The sequence below is a fragment of the Schistocerca piceifrons genome, chromosome X (genome assembly GCF_021461385.2).
Source record: "Schistocerca piceifrons isolate TAMUIC-IGC-003096 chromosome X, iqSchPice1.1, whole genome shotgun sequence".
In the NCBI taxonomy this organism is placed as follows: domain Eukaryota; kingdom Metazoa; phylum Arthropoda; class Insecta; order Orthoptera; family Acrididae; genus Schistocerca; species Schistocerca piceifrons.
Genome location: NC_060149.1, coordinates 294,986,483 through 295,000,510, shown reverse-complemented (window position 1 = coordinate 295,000,510; position 14,028 = coordinate 294,986,483). Strand labels below are relative to the sequence as shown.

Here is a 14,028-nt window from a genome sequence, read left to right as displayed (position 1 = left end):
ACAACTTCAAACTAGAGTCACCCGCTCCTAGCATATGACATTAGCAGCAGCTAAATTTTTAATTCGTAGAGGAAAGGTCTTTCTTTTTGAAAGTCTCTAATATCAGTGAAAGAAAGTATGGAGCTGTTACAGCCCGCGATCAGAGGGGGTTTGAGAACAAATGGGGAATACTGGAAAATTAAAAGGTTTGTGTTCTGGTATCGTAACAGTACCAGCAGCTCAGTGTATGTACTCTTACAATATTAAGCTCAGGAGATCTACATTTCATCACTTTATTTTATATTTTTTCGCTGTGGTCCGCACTACAATCGTAATATATTTATGAGATTACAATATTTTCGTCACAGAAATGTAGAAATATGATGTTCATCTCTCTGATAGTCTTCAAATCGTATGTACAGATGTGAACTATGATGACGTCAAATATTATGGCGCCTTGTGTAATGATTTAAGATTATGGAATGTAATAAGGCTTTTCTAAACCACCTGAAAAACACTTGCGTAGAGAAACTGTTTAAAGAATAAAACTGTCCGTAACTTACAGAGAGAAAACTGACTCGTCTGATTGGATAATGTGTTTATAGGTACCTGCAGTCCACTTTTGGCATCTCCGGATTCACTGTATCCTGGAAGCTTATTCAGTCTGGAGTGAACAAGGGTCTCTAATATGGAACTTGGCTCCAAATCTCGATATGATTCCATTAAATGTACAGATTGCGTCCTGGAAAAGTTATTAAAGAACCAGGGACGACTTACTCCATCGACTTATTCCTCTCAGGCAAACTGATTTTAGGCTGTAGCTGTTTGTTACTGTGGTGACCGCATCTTACGGCCACAATCCTTAGACCATGAAGTCTGCTGTTGCCAGTAAACCCGTGGAATAGTTCATAGCGATAGACCAACGAAACCTGCCAGCTGCCCCATAGTAGGACGCTCGGTGCGTCCGAGTGCAATCACCCTTTTTGGAACAGTACCATATCGGCCTTACACTTGACAAAGTATTGTGATCAATGTTCTACCCTCGCCGAGCACTTGAGTTTCACTTTCCCTTCTTCTAATCGACCTTTAAGTGTCTGCAGCAGGCTTTAGTTTCGACATGCTAGGTGGTGAAATATTTATATGGCGATTTTACGTTAGATGCTTCAGCGAAGCTTGTGTATATGTGTTGTTTCAGTGCCTTGTATTTCAGTAAAGAGGCCCTCTGAACGGTTTTATACCGAACTAAACGATTTTCATATTTTTATACTCCATTTCATTACTTGATGTGTTTGATAAGAGAATTTAACACTTCCTTATTAGTTAAGTTTTATAATTATATGCTCTTGTATTTGAAATTTCTTTAAGTTGTGTGATCTCAGGATTAAATGATGGACAAATTGTACTTCTGTTCAACGAAAACAAGGACGTCTTTATCGGCATCAAATACCAAGGGAACATAGCTTGTTACAGTCATAGCTAGATCACATGTCACTACCTCACATTTCTCGGAGAACGTAATATCTTCGTACCGACATTACACACATTTTTCGCTGTTGAATCGCTATCACTGGAGCTAGCAGAATAAATTGTTGGGCGTGTCACAGGTTTTCTTTGTAAGTAAATGGTACGAGTAAGACAGTCCTGACTTAAGCATAATAATCATAATGAAATATGGTAGGAAAGACAGTGAATGACATGTGTCAAGTCAGCGAAAAACAAGAATTAAGAACTTAGCGCATAAAGAATTCTCCGAGACACATTAAACGGTACTTACAACTGTCAGTTGATTGGTCGTCGAATATTCCACGTATAGCAGCTTAAAAGACATTCAGTTTTCTGTCACCATTTGTCGCGAGACGAAATTCAGTCTAACGCGTTTAACACATGTTTGTCGCTCAGTGTCCGCCGGTCGTATGGCATTATTCGCTGGGAAACCCCCTCTTGTGCAAGTGTTTTTGTTTGACGCCACTTCGCCGACTTCCGCCTCGATAAAGATGAAATGAAATGTTTTGAACGGTACAAATATCCAGTCTCCGAGCCAAGAAAATCTCTGACCCGACAGGGAATCGAGTCCAGGACCCCGCGATCTAGATGTAGCAATGCTAACCATTAAACAACGACCTGCGAACGACAGGGTACTCATTATCAACAAATGAAAGTTATCTTTCACCACCGACGCTGTTCGTTTGTGGAAAGAGCGAACATGTTGAGATGTATGTGTTAATTAATAAAACGGAAGAGCTAGGCTTCATAAAATGTTCACATTTCGTTTAGGTGTGCCCAGAAGATCGCTTGTTAAAGAACTATGTGATTGGTTGGCGAAAAGGAACCCAATCTTCTCCAAGCTATACATACTTCTGTAATTACGCTGTGTCTCCTCAGCCAGGGAAAGACCTCATTTAATTACCGGAACTGTTTCTTTAGGTCTTCTCACTGTAATTTCGCCGCAGAGAAGTGAAGGATAGTAAGTTACCTCTCATAAATTCGCATTTTGTATTTACACCGATGAATTACTAAAAGTAAGTAACAGGATAACGTAATTATTTTATAAAAGTTACTTTTTAACCTTTAGGAAACGAGTTTCGTAACGCAATGATTGCACATTGAACTATAATGAGATAAATATTTCGATTTACTTCCTGTAATTTCAGTGTTTACATTCAACTGTGATCAAATTAGAAGAGGGTAAGATGACTGAAGGGCGACTTCCAGAAAAATTTATCCTTTGCATATGGGAAAATTGTATAAATCTTGAAGTCTATCGATATTTATGTCGATAAGTCACATTCATCCTTGACGTCAATTGGATATAGAGGAACTATTAACAGCTTCCCTTTGACGGGAGAAGTGAGGCTACGGTTGGGGATTAGCTTATCTCACATTTCTACGTGAATTTTTGTAACACATGTTTGGTGGGTTCCACTTTTAATTCGTAATTTTGTGGCTTATTTTAATGTTTCATCATTTAATTCCCAGCCGACGCAAGCTGTAAAGAGAAGGACCACTCTTGCTCGTGCCCAGTGGACAACCGGGAGGAATGTGATAACGAGCATGATGGAAGAGTGTAGCCATTTCACCACTAATACTTTGGAAAATGATAGATGACTTAAATTAAAGAGGTTAACTAGCATTAGTGGCTCTCAAAGAGATCGCTTACATGTGTTGATCGTTTCCGTGTACAGGACATTGTAATATGTCCAACCAACCTTTTCAAAGGCGAATTCTGAAACCAAAATATTCTTCCTCAAAATTTTATAATGCTTTTTAGAGGAAACATCTGATAATGTACGCAATGTAGGAACAATGCAGTATGAGGAAGGTTGTTTCACTTTATCTCAGTGCTCACAAACATAAATGGGTTCGGTTTTCGTTCAGATATAATTAGAAGATTGCGTGTTAAAGAACTATGTGTCTGGTCGGTAAACAACTGACTTGCTGTCAGTGAATGGTAAATTTTTACTTCCTATTACGGATGATGTCGAGTTCGGGCCGCATCAGTCCCATTCGTTGCACTGTTTAAACTTCATTGATTTAATTCTTAATTTGTGTGCCAAACGAAGGAATACCTCAAAGCGTGCAAGCAGACTGCATTTCCCAGTGTGAGCGAGATCGGGCAGAAATACTACCACTGATGATGTTTTATTTCAATAAAATGAAATGCGTTTGGTAATTAAAAACACATGTTCTTGTAGTTGCGAAGACGGATTTAAAGGCCGGCCGGAGTGGCCGTGTGGTTCTAGGCGCTACATTCTGGAACCGAGCGACCGCTACGGTCGCAGGTTCGAATCCTGCCTCGGGCATGGATGTGTGTGATGTCCTTAGGTTAGTTAGGTTTAATTAGTTCTAAGTTCTAGGCGACTGATGACCTCAGAAGTTAAGTCGCATAGTGCTCAGAGCCATTTGAACCATTTTGAACGGATTTAAAATACCGCGATAATCATTGATGTAAGCTTACTTAGTTCCACACATGAACTAATTCAGAAACGAAACTCTAACTAGCTTCCGCACTTTATTCGTGACACATATAATCATACATATAATGTATATAATTTACACATATGATCATACATAGAATTCGATGCAGTTACAATCACCAAATATGAGGCAACAGTAATGCTAAGAGAGAAATCCTCAGCTGCCACCACAATTAGACACTCGCTTGTAGCCGGCCGGGGTGGCCGAGCGGTTCTAGGCGCTAAAGTCTGGAACCGCGCGACCACTACGGTCGCAGGTTCGAATCCTGCCTCAGGCATGGATGTGTGTGATGTCCTTAGGTTAGTTAGGTTTAAGTAGATCTAAGTTCTAGGGGACTGATGACCTCGGAAGTTAAGTCCCATAGTGCTCAGAGCCATTTGAACCAACTCGCTCGTAGCCAGAAGGTCGAAGTCTTCTGAACGTACCCCGAGTCGCCGCTACTTTGTTACACCTGTTAGACGTAACTAACGTAGCTGGTCCCATGAAGCTGGCCTGCGAGGAGACAGCCTGCAGAACATGAAAGGGTAATCTGCGGATTCCAAGCCCTTGCTGCGAAAGAGGGAAGCAGACGTCGCGTGTTTTAGAGACCAGATTACAAGGACAGAATATTCATGGAACCCGTCGCCATTGCATAACAAGAAATTTACCTCCTTCAATCACTGTTGTGGATCAAGATGTTCAGTTGCCCGATATATGCACAATTACTGCCGTGCGTTATCTGTACAGTGTCCTAGATCTTACGTTAACTGACAGTGTCTTTAAATGAAAACTGCAGCACGAGCTCAGCAGCAAAATACCACACACTCAAAGTTGTTTGATTAAATTATAAACGTTATTCAGAATTAATTCCATTAGCTGCAATACATGTTTCTGAACTCGGAATGAAATGAGTGCGGACATTCTGTAGCGTGTTCGCACTAATTACAATTATAGCTATACGGAGGAGTGCTGTTTAGTCAGACACGGTGCCTGGCTTGTTGCTGCAATAAACTAATGACTTCACATGAACCCGCGGGAAGAAATCCATGATACCTCACAGGCCACCGAATGGAAGCATCACATCCAGTCCACTCGTCATTTACATAACGTCACAATGCAGGCGCCCGCTGCGCGGCACATCATCCTTTTGGATCTACAGCATTGTTAACGTTAAACATGGGTGTCTTTACGAAATAAAATTCTGTTAACTACTTCCGGTTATGCGATATAATTTATCAGTGCTGTATGTGAATCCCTAAAATGCAGTGTGCTTACTTCGCGAACTTTATTGGATTTGTTCTCGCGAGTAGTGGATCGTGTGACGTTTTGCGAGATCTCGTCGTGAAGAAATTTCCGAACCCCTCAATATTTTCTTAATTTTTGATATTTTTATTCGATAAAATATATAGAATTTTCTAAATGTATATGTAAATAGTGCGTGTCAATATAATCACTGTGCTCATTGAGGGATTCGTTTCCGTACTGAACCATCTTATCCAAACTTCCCGAAAGAAATTCGTGAAACATAGGTAACTATGCTAACTCGGTGATACGGGAGGTTGCCTTCCGTTCATGCAATGATTCGAGGTCCCGATCAATCGTCAAGTCTGTAGCACATATGACTATTCTTTCTTGCAGAATATAGAGAACAATTAAACCCCCGATTCATTAAGGAGTCCAAGACCCATGTACAAAACGACAGCGAACATCTGGCTATTTTACAAACGATTTAACGTCTTAAATATTTGCCTTTAAGCATATAAGAGAGAAAAAGGTTAGGAAAGGTTTTAAATTCTGTTTTGAAGTTTGTTGGAAGTCACAAAGTGCTCTCATTATGAATCACCGGATGAATATAAACTGGGTAATTTGGGCTCCGTTTTAAACAAAAGCTAGTTTTTCGCCCATCCTAATGTCTGTGGCATCATATGTCCTGAAACGTGTTAAGTTATAAATTAAAGCGTCGGTCCTAATACCGAACAACGAAAATGTAGTAAGCGATAAACTTTTTTCCTTTCTGCATTTCTTGGAGGGCGTCAGCAAGAAAAAGTTTCGTAAAAGTTTGAAATTATGTGGAAACGTTTTTGGAGATAGGTAAGTACTCTCATTGTCAGATACTGGGTGAATGGAGTCCTTGAATTTACGCGCCGACAGTTATGCGGCCTCAAGTCAAACACATAGTTTCTAACTATAATACTGATCTTCTTGTGTTAAACTTTCAACATCAGACTATACCTCTTGACGAGTAGATTATGATAACATTTAAAATTTTTAAATTCCGTCAGTAACTACGCGAAATACTAAAAATCAATTATTTTTAAAGCTTATTTCCTTACGGTATTACACGATCATCAGATTTGAGTAGAGGACTGTTTATTATTTTTTACTTTGACCTACACATGCCTTAAAATTGTTTTATCAATCTCAGTGGGTTGTTTTATTTCCTAGTTCTATCTTTGGTCGAATATATGACTGTCAGCTATTATGTGTGCAGGCTTACTTTTACCGCAGTTTATTGTTCAGCCCCATTCTTATAGTAAAAATTATTTTATTGCCGTCTTCTCCGGTGTGATTACACATGCCTTAGTTTTCGCTACCAAAAAAGTTTTCACTCACGTTCTCTTTTCTGCTGTTTGTGGCGGTGCTATTACCGTGACAAAGCATGGCACTACGTACAAAAGCAATGCTATGTTGTACACTTTACACTCGTATGCGACAACGATATTTATTATGTTAGAGACGATGTAGTGAAGCTTGCATCGAAAATTTTGTGAGCACCTGAGGATGTCGTTGTGGGCTCGCCACTCGTGTGGACATTCACTCCAAGTCAAGCTTCCTGATTTCACAGCGTCACTTAACAATCTTTTTGTTAGCGTCTCGAAACAGCATGGCAGTTCTATATTTTCATTCCCATAGTTTCGTAAAATTTGTCGCAAAACAAGTCCTTCGTTCAAGGTTTGAACTTACAGCTTATCTAATATTCTGGCGCCGTTGTTGTTTCTCTTTCACAAAGACTACGCGCCGAATAATGTGCTTTTAAACCTGTAACGGCGTGTACACTCTATTTTTCTTCTCGGTTAGAGTTTCTCAAACAAGAAGCGTCGATGTATGGGGAAAACCGCCCAAACTATACGTACTGAAGGGCTGTTGCTCGATCTGAACAGTCCGCAGCCCTTGGTCACGCGGTCGCGTTCTCGCTTCCCGAGCACGGGGTCCCGGGTCCGATTCCCGGCGGGGTCAGGGATTTTCACCTGCCTCGAGATGATTGGGTGTTTGTGTTGTCCTCATCATTTCATCATCATTCATGAAAGTGGCAATATTGGACTGAGCAAAGGTTAGGAATTTGTACGGGCGCCAATAACCGCGCAGTTGAGCTCCCCACAAACCAAACATCATCATCATCATCGATCTGAACACACTGCTGGCTACCCTTGCAATTTCTTCTTAGTTAAAGATACTAGTATGTGGGAAAGTGTTTCGACTTATTCGTTTTCTTGAATGAAACAGGATGTCTAGAGTTGGGTAATCTTTTTAGAAAAACGCCAAGCTTCAAAATTTAATAATTGCGGAATACTGCCAAGGAATCCCATTTAGATAGAACAGCATGTCGGCTACTAAACTCCAAGCCACGATAAAATAAAGAAACGTCAATACACGCTTAGCCATCGAGACAACAGTCACGGCTGAACTGAAAAACGAAGCAGTAATTCTAGTCATCTTTCCAAGTCCTCTTTCCGGATCACAGGATCACATGGTGCAGACATCAGCAGCTCTCAAGGTGAAGTGTCACTTACGCTGTGTACATTTCTGCGTTTGCCTATTGTACGAACTGTTCTGCTTATGGCATCCAGTTCGACATTCAGGTGGTAGCACAAATTAGCCTGTTTTAGAGATGATGTGGGTGTCAATGTTAAAAACGATTTCTCTCTTTCCTTTTTGTCCTAATAATTGTTGAATGGATTATTAACAGTTACCGTTGATTATTCTTTCACCGATATCGGGCATTTTCACACAACTTCTCCGTTGCTAAATAATTCCTTCAGTCCATCAGTTTCTTTATTCCTTTACTCTCCTTTTCTAAACAGCACTAATTCACTGTGATCTAATACCTCAATAAAATTACTAAATGCTCAACCTGTAAGTACCTAACTTCCATTATACTGAAAACCACATCACCTACATTATAATGAAAACCACATCACCTACATTATAATGAAAACCACATCACCTACATTATAATGAAAACCACAACACCTACATTATAATGAATGAAATAGTATATTCGCAACAGGCAGACGGTGAGCATCAGAGGACTCCTTCGTTCCTTTATTCTTCACCATTATATTCAAATAAAAATGTGTTATAGCGGCGTGTTTTTTTGTATAGCGGTAAGTTTAAAATAGATCTACAGAGTCTTCAAGCTAGGATGACCTAAATGAAGTTCATTTCAGTTAATTAGTGCTATTGGTACTGGTTTTAAATTTCAGCCGAGTAGGAGACCGTTGTGTGCGGAACCTAGCTCCTCCGAGCTATAAACCTTTTTACATCAATCGCTTCGTGGTCTTCTCGCGAAACAACTACGGTAATCAGTAATTTAACACACATAACGCCTCTAGGGCCGCTCATTGAACCAACAGTAAAGTGACTACTATAATTCTCTTCATCCCTGAGCTGCGCCGAACAGGGCGTGACTACAGCTTCGTCTCTGAGTAACACCACACCCAGTAATTTTAATAGAATAAATTTGTCGTATTATTCCCTGACCAATATCTTGATGTCTCGGCTCGTTTGATGAAAGATTCAAATTAACAATAAATCTAAATTAATGGTAAAATACAAAGAGTAGGCCTTCAGGAGGAAAAGCGAGGTCAACTATCAACCAGCTCTAGATTTCCCAATTTGCTGTTTTGTAACTGGTTTCGCTTGAGATCTGATTGCATATCATTTAGTTCTTACGTTCATTGGTCTTTATTACCCATATTCATATTAAGCAGCAATACAGTTGACAGTAATATAAGGGCCTGCAGGCGAAGTATTAGATTGGAACGTATTTGCCCTACTGTGTTTCCAGTTTCCTTGTCAAAAAATTGTCTTTGTTTTGTATAGTGAGAACTGTGGCGCAAAGGAGATAGCTTTGGCTCATCTGCAATATTTTCCAGTAAAAAATCGTCTTGAAACACTGGTTGCAGCTTTGTGTAGTTAAATGTGCGATAGTTATTGATTACGTTCTCGTGTAGAGCGAACTTGTCTCATCACGCGAATGTTCTGCAAGGAATAATACTCACAGTTACAGTATACTATCGACCAATAAGCGAGGTAAAGTTTTTCCCCCTCTATGCATTTCTGAACCACAAATGACAAATATTGAGATGGGAAAGTCTGCACGGTAGGAAGTCGGTATGCATGCTACGGGGTGTCTTGACGCTTCTCTCAAGAGGCATGCGCTTCCCTTGATAGGCATTGTTGCTATAAACATCTAAGAGTACCTAAAATTTATGATCTGAGTGAAACTGCAAGATGAAATTTTATCCAGCTTCGAATCCCGCCTCAGGCATGGATGTGTGTGATGTCCTTAGGTTAGTTAAGTTTAATTCGTTCTAAGTTCTAGGCGACTGATGACCTCAGAAGTTAAGTCGCATAGTGCTCAGAGCCATTTGAACCATTTGCGCCTGATTGCACAATCAGGCCATCTCGAATTCGTCCGTGAGAGCGAATTTTGGCCCATTTTCTACATCATACAACGGAATGATGTGACAGTAAGTACTTTTGGCGTCGTATGTTACGTTCACAGAGATGCATCGTAACAGACGCAGTGGTTGTAAGGCTTGAGAAGCCGAAAACCAATCGGAGCTTTGTTTACGGTAACTGGCAATAACTCACACATCGAGAGACACACTGAATTTATGTCCTGATACGCTCTATTTACATTTCCTTGACAACCTAACATAGTTTTCTTAAAAATCGTAACGTTAGGCACATTCTTCAATTCACATATCCACTGAAATAGCGAAAGCTGTTCGCAATGTTTACGAGGAGTAAGTTGTACATCTTGTGGAGACAATTTCTTCTCTTACTCCGAACCATTCCAGAGAGCACATGAACGGCATTTTTCGAGTTAACGCGCTTTCCGTAGTAGAATCGATTATAGTCTGACGTATGACCCGAGAATCGGAGTGCATATAGCGTCGTTCGCGTAGACCAATCGTTTCTGCAAGAGTCGAATGAAGTTTAAACTTTCTATCGACAGAAGAAATTTGTTGTTGAGCTGACAAACCCATAAAGGCATATATTCCAGACCTAACATCAACATAACTTGAAATAAGAACAACACTGTTATCCGTTTAAACTCACTCATTCACTAAGTAGATGCACGAGGATCTTTCTTTGACCAATTCACTTGTGTAGAATGAGCGATGTAAGACTGAACGTTCATCCAGAGTACAAATTTATGAGGTCCAGCATTTCATTGACCTGTGATGTAAACATTTCGGTAGCGAGGAGAACACTGTAGAGTATACGATTTAGAGCAGATTTATTTCTAAACAAATAATACAATCTTTTGTGGCTGCAGGCAGTTCTTCATAGTCCTTTGAGACCTGAAGTTTTAATTGAGGGCTTCCAGCTTGGTGGCGCTGGGGTTGCTTTTCCCGCTCGTGCGAATCTGGCGTGCAGAAGGAATCTCGCGCAAATGCACCAAAGACGCCAAGACTAACATCTAAAGAAAGCACTTTTATGTAACTCAGCTACAGAGAATGTTTCTAAGCGTAGGCTACTTTCTTAGGTGGGTTAGGTTACTTGATAATTTCAACCTGTTTATTTTTCTCATCCTGTACACCATTCCCTGCAACCATCGTGCGAGTATGCTTTTTAGAAAGCTTTGTGAGGCATATTTTAGTGTTTTGTTACAATTAATTTATTTCTCACCCTTCTGTTTCATATAAACAGCGCTGACGGGAGGAAAACGGAATCTAAATGATCAAAATGCGTGGGATGAGGCTGCCTCCACTCTCCACGTTCCGCAGATATAATTTCTCCCAGAATGTTGCAAATGCTTTCGTATCAGTTATCTGTCATACACTATCGGTCCGTCTTTTATTCCGTTTAATTTCATCTACGTGACTCAACGAGATCACTCCGAGCTAAGGCAATGGACATGCAGCCTGGAGGAACAGGGTTGAAGTCCCTGTCCAGCCATTCAGATTAAGATTTTCGGTTGTTTACGTATACCGGTTAAGGCGAATGTTGGGATGGCTCCGCTGCGCAAGACACAGCCGAGTTCCTTCTCCATCCTTATCCTATTTAAGCTTGTACCTCGTCTCCCATGACCATGAGTCGATGGGTCATTACATCCTTGTTTTTCTTTCTTTCTTCAATGAGATCAAACCCCGATCATTAGAACAGAAATCGAGTATTGGCAGCACGCGCTTCGTATACGGTGCACTTTCGAATAGCGCATCCAGTGGCTGGATCCATGGTATTATTCATATGTCGCAGTTACATTCGATTCCGTTATTTCTACAAGTTCATTGTTCCTCTAAATTTGAACCGCACCAGCTCTGTGACATATATTACAAATTTAACTTCTGTTTACAAATGATTATCTTAGTCACGATTGCCGAGAATTGCATCATTACACTTTTCATCGGAAGCCACCATCTCGCGATTTCTCAGTGATGTAGACGCACTTGTATAAATACAACACGAGTATCTTTAATGATTCACAATTTTATATTCGTTAAATGCCCTGTAACTTGTAAAGAGTTACCGTTACCAGTAGGAGGGCTCGGCGAAATGCACGATGCTATGCACTGTCTTCCTTTGAGCAGTGGCTATCAGTCACTGGAAATTTCACAAGGCGAGAGTTTTAGCGTGTGTAGGTTTGTGTGTCACACGAGATCTGTAAGTAGTCCGTGGCACGAACCTACAGCGACACGCCCTAGATTTATTTTTAAACAGCTGAACCATCGAAAATCTGTTTCAACGCTTTTAGAACTAGGTAGTCACTGTTTATTTCTGTAGGGGATCCTGAAGACGGACGAATTGCCAGCAGCTGGAGGTAACCAGAGGGTGCTTCCACGGCGAAGCTGGGCTCCTCAGACTGAGAGAATCCGTTGCGTAACACAGACCCTGGGGAGCACAAGGCGGTGCCGAAGGACGCCACAGGCCTTCCTCGTCTTCGCCCCAGATGCACTGTTCACACACATTTCTTGACAGTTTCACTTTCTATGGGAATGTCTGCATTACAAGTGGAGCCTTCTGCACGATTTTTTATCACGTAAAACTTCAGTCTGTGCAGGTATTCAATTCTTTTACCAATAATCGATTTTTTGGATACAAAAAAATTTACTTCAGCGACGACAAGATGCACGCAGAAAGAAATATCTGTACGACACACTGAACCTACTCTTCTTCCTGGAGCATGAAACTATGGCGCTGTTATTTGACATTGAGTATCTAATAAATTAGGTATCACAGCAGTCTGATATCGATTGAGGTGCAGTTTTCACGTAGTCCAAAAGTAACACTTCCAGATCACACATTTCTTCCATATTGGCTCGCTGACTTAATATTCTACGATCTTTACTAATGGAAATGCGTAAGTGAGGGTCGTGCACGGCCACTATACGCTAAACATTCTGGTCAATAATTTACCTACAAATCCACTCACAGCCAGCACATGTTTCTAGACATTCACACTTCTATAGCACTTTCCTTTGTGTTGATCTGAAATAAACACCACGATAAAGTCGTCAACACAGGGTTTTAAAACGCACTCACTACCAGTATTGCTCCGATAATGGAAAAAAAAGTGTGAGGTTGGATGTTACCAGCAAGAGTAGCACATTTCTTAGTCATTTACGTGAACAAGATACTAAGTTAATTAGTTAATATGAGTTAAATCACAGAGAATTCTTCCATTTCACTCGACAGCTAAGTAGCGTACAAGTTAGTTATTAGGGAAAGCTTGCAAGGAAGACGGAGATATTACGGGAAAAAGCGGTGAGCGGGGCATGGATTTTCCTCTCCGCAGGCGCTCAAATTCATCTGTATCCGCTCAAGAGGGCGGGCCAATTGCCACAAAACTGTCGGGACTCAACAGCCTCGTGGAGACGTGGGTAACGTGCCCTGCAAAATCATACCATATTCCCACGTCACGGCACAGGACTCGGGATTCAGGTGAGTGAAGCAGCGGAGTGGAGTAGGATGCCACAGTAGCGTTTAACGATATCGACAAACAAACAGAAACAAAAAGTTTTCATTCTCTCGCCGGAGAGCTGGCGATGCTAAGTGAGCACCACTACACAGGTTGCGGGAACATACAGAATGGCTCCAGAAAAGCGTTAGCTCCGGCACAGTCGCACAGGCATTATGGTGTGGCGTCCAGAGAGACAAGCACAAGCACAAGCACAGAGAAGCCGGTACTTATCGCGACGCGCACGCGGCACTCACACTATGTCTCGGAACAGACGGCTGCGCTGTTCGGGAGGGCCGGCAGGCGTCTGTGAGCTGAGCGGCCGCTCGCCGGCTCGCCTCCTCGCGGCCCGCCTCTCCGCCGCGCCAGGAATAGCGCGTCGGCCCACGCGCGCCCAAAATTATTGTTGCTGCCTCATTAGCCGTGCGCTGGCATGCCTCGTGGCGTTTGTTTCGCGACGTTTGGTAACAAACAGCCGGCACGCCCCACACTTGGCTGCTCGTCATCGACGACTCACCGCCATCGACATCGGTCGAGGGTCGGCACCCCCCCCCCCCCCCCCCCCCTCATCTGACGACCACTTCCGCCCGCGTCGACCGACCATTTAGCTCTCGTCTGCAAATTTTTGCAGTACTTTCTTTTCATTTTTCTATCCCTCTGAGGTTTTAATACGTTGATTACTCACAGGAAGAAAAGCCTTTTTATCCAAGGAGATTTGAATTGTATCTGGGCCACGTGACACCCAAATAATCACAAGCTAACCACTCTGATCGTTGAGTTCAATTCACAAGTATCTGGATGCGAAATTGTTACTAACTAAGAGCTGACGATGCTGAGTTACAGACTACGAGCAGGTAACACGAATATTATTTTTCAAAATTAATATTCTCTCCAAGATGTGATTC

At 41.6% G+C, this 14,028-nt stretch overlaps 1 protein-coding gene across 2 annotated transcripts in view; it reads right to left on the bottom strand.

Moving 5' to 3' along the window:
* LOC124721414 (muscle M-line assembly protein unc-89-like) overlaps positions 1 to 13,494 on the bottom strand; it is a 171,703-nt gene extending 158,209 nt beyond the window's left edge. For both annotated transcript variants that reach the window (XM_047246380.1, XM_047246381.1), the window contains exon 1: positions 13,381 to 13,494. The gene's annotated coding sequence lies outside the window, so the exon portion shown is untranslated. The remainder of the gene's footprint in view (positions 1 to 13,380) is intronic.
* Between the last annotated feature and the right edge of the window lie 534 nt (positions 13,495 to 14,028).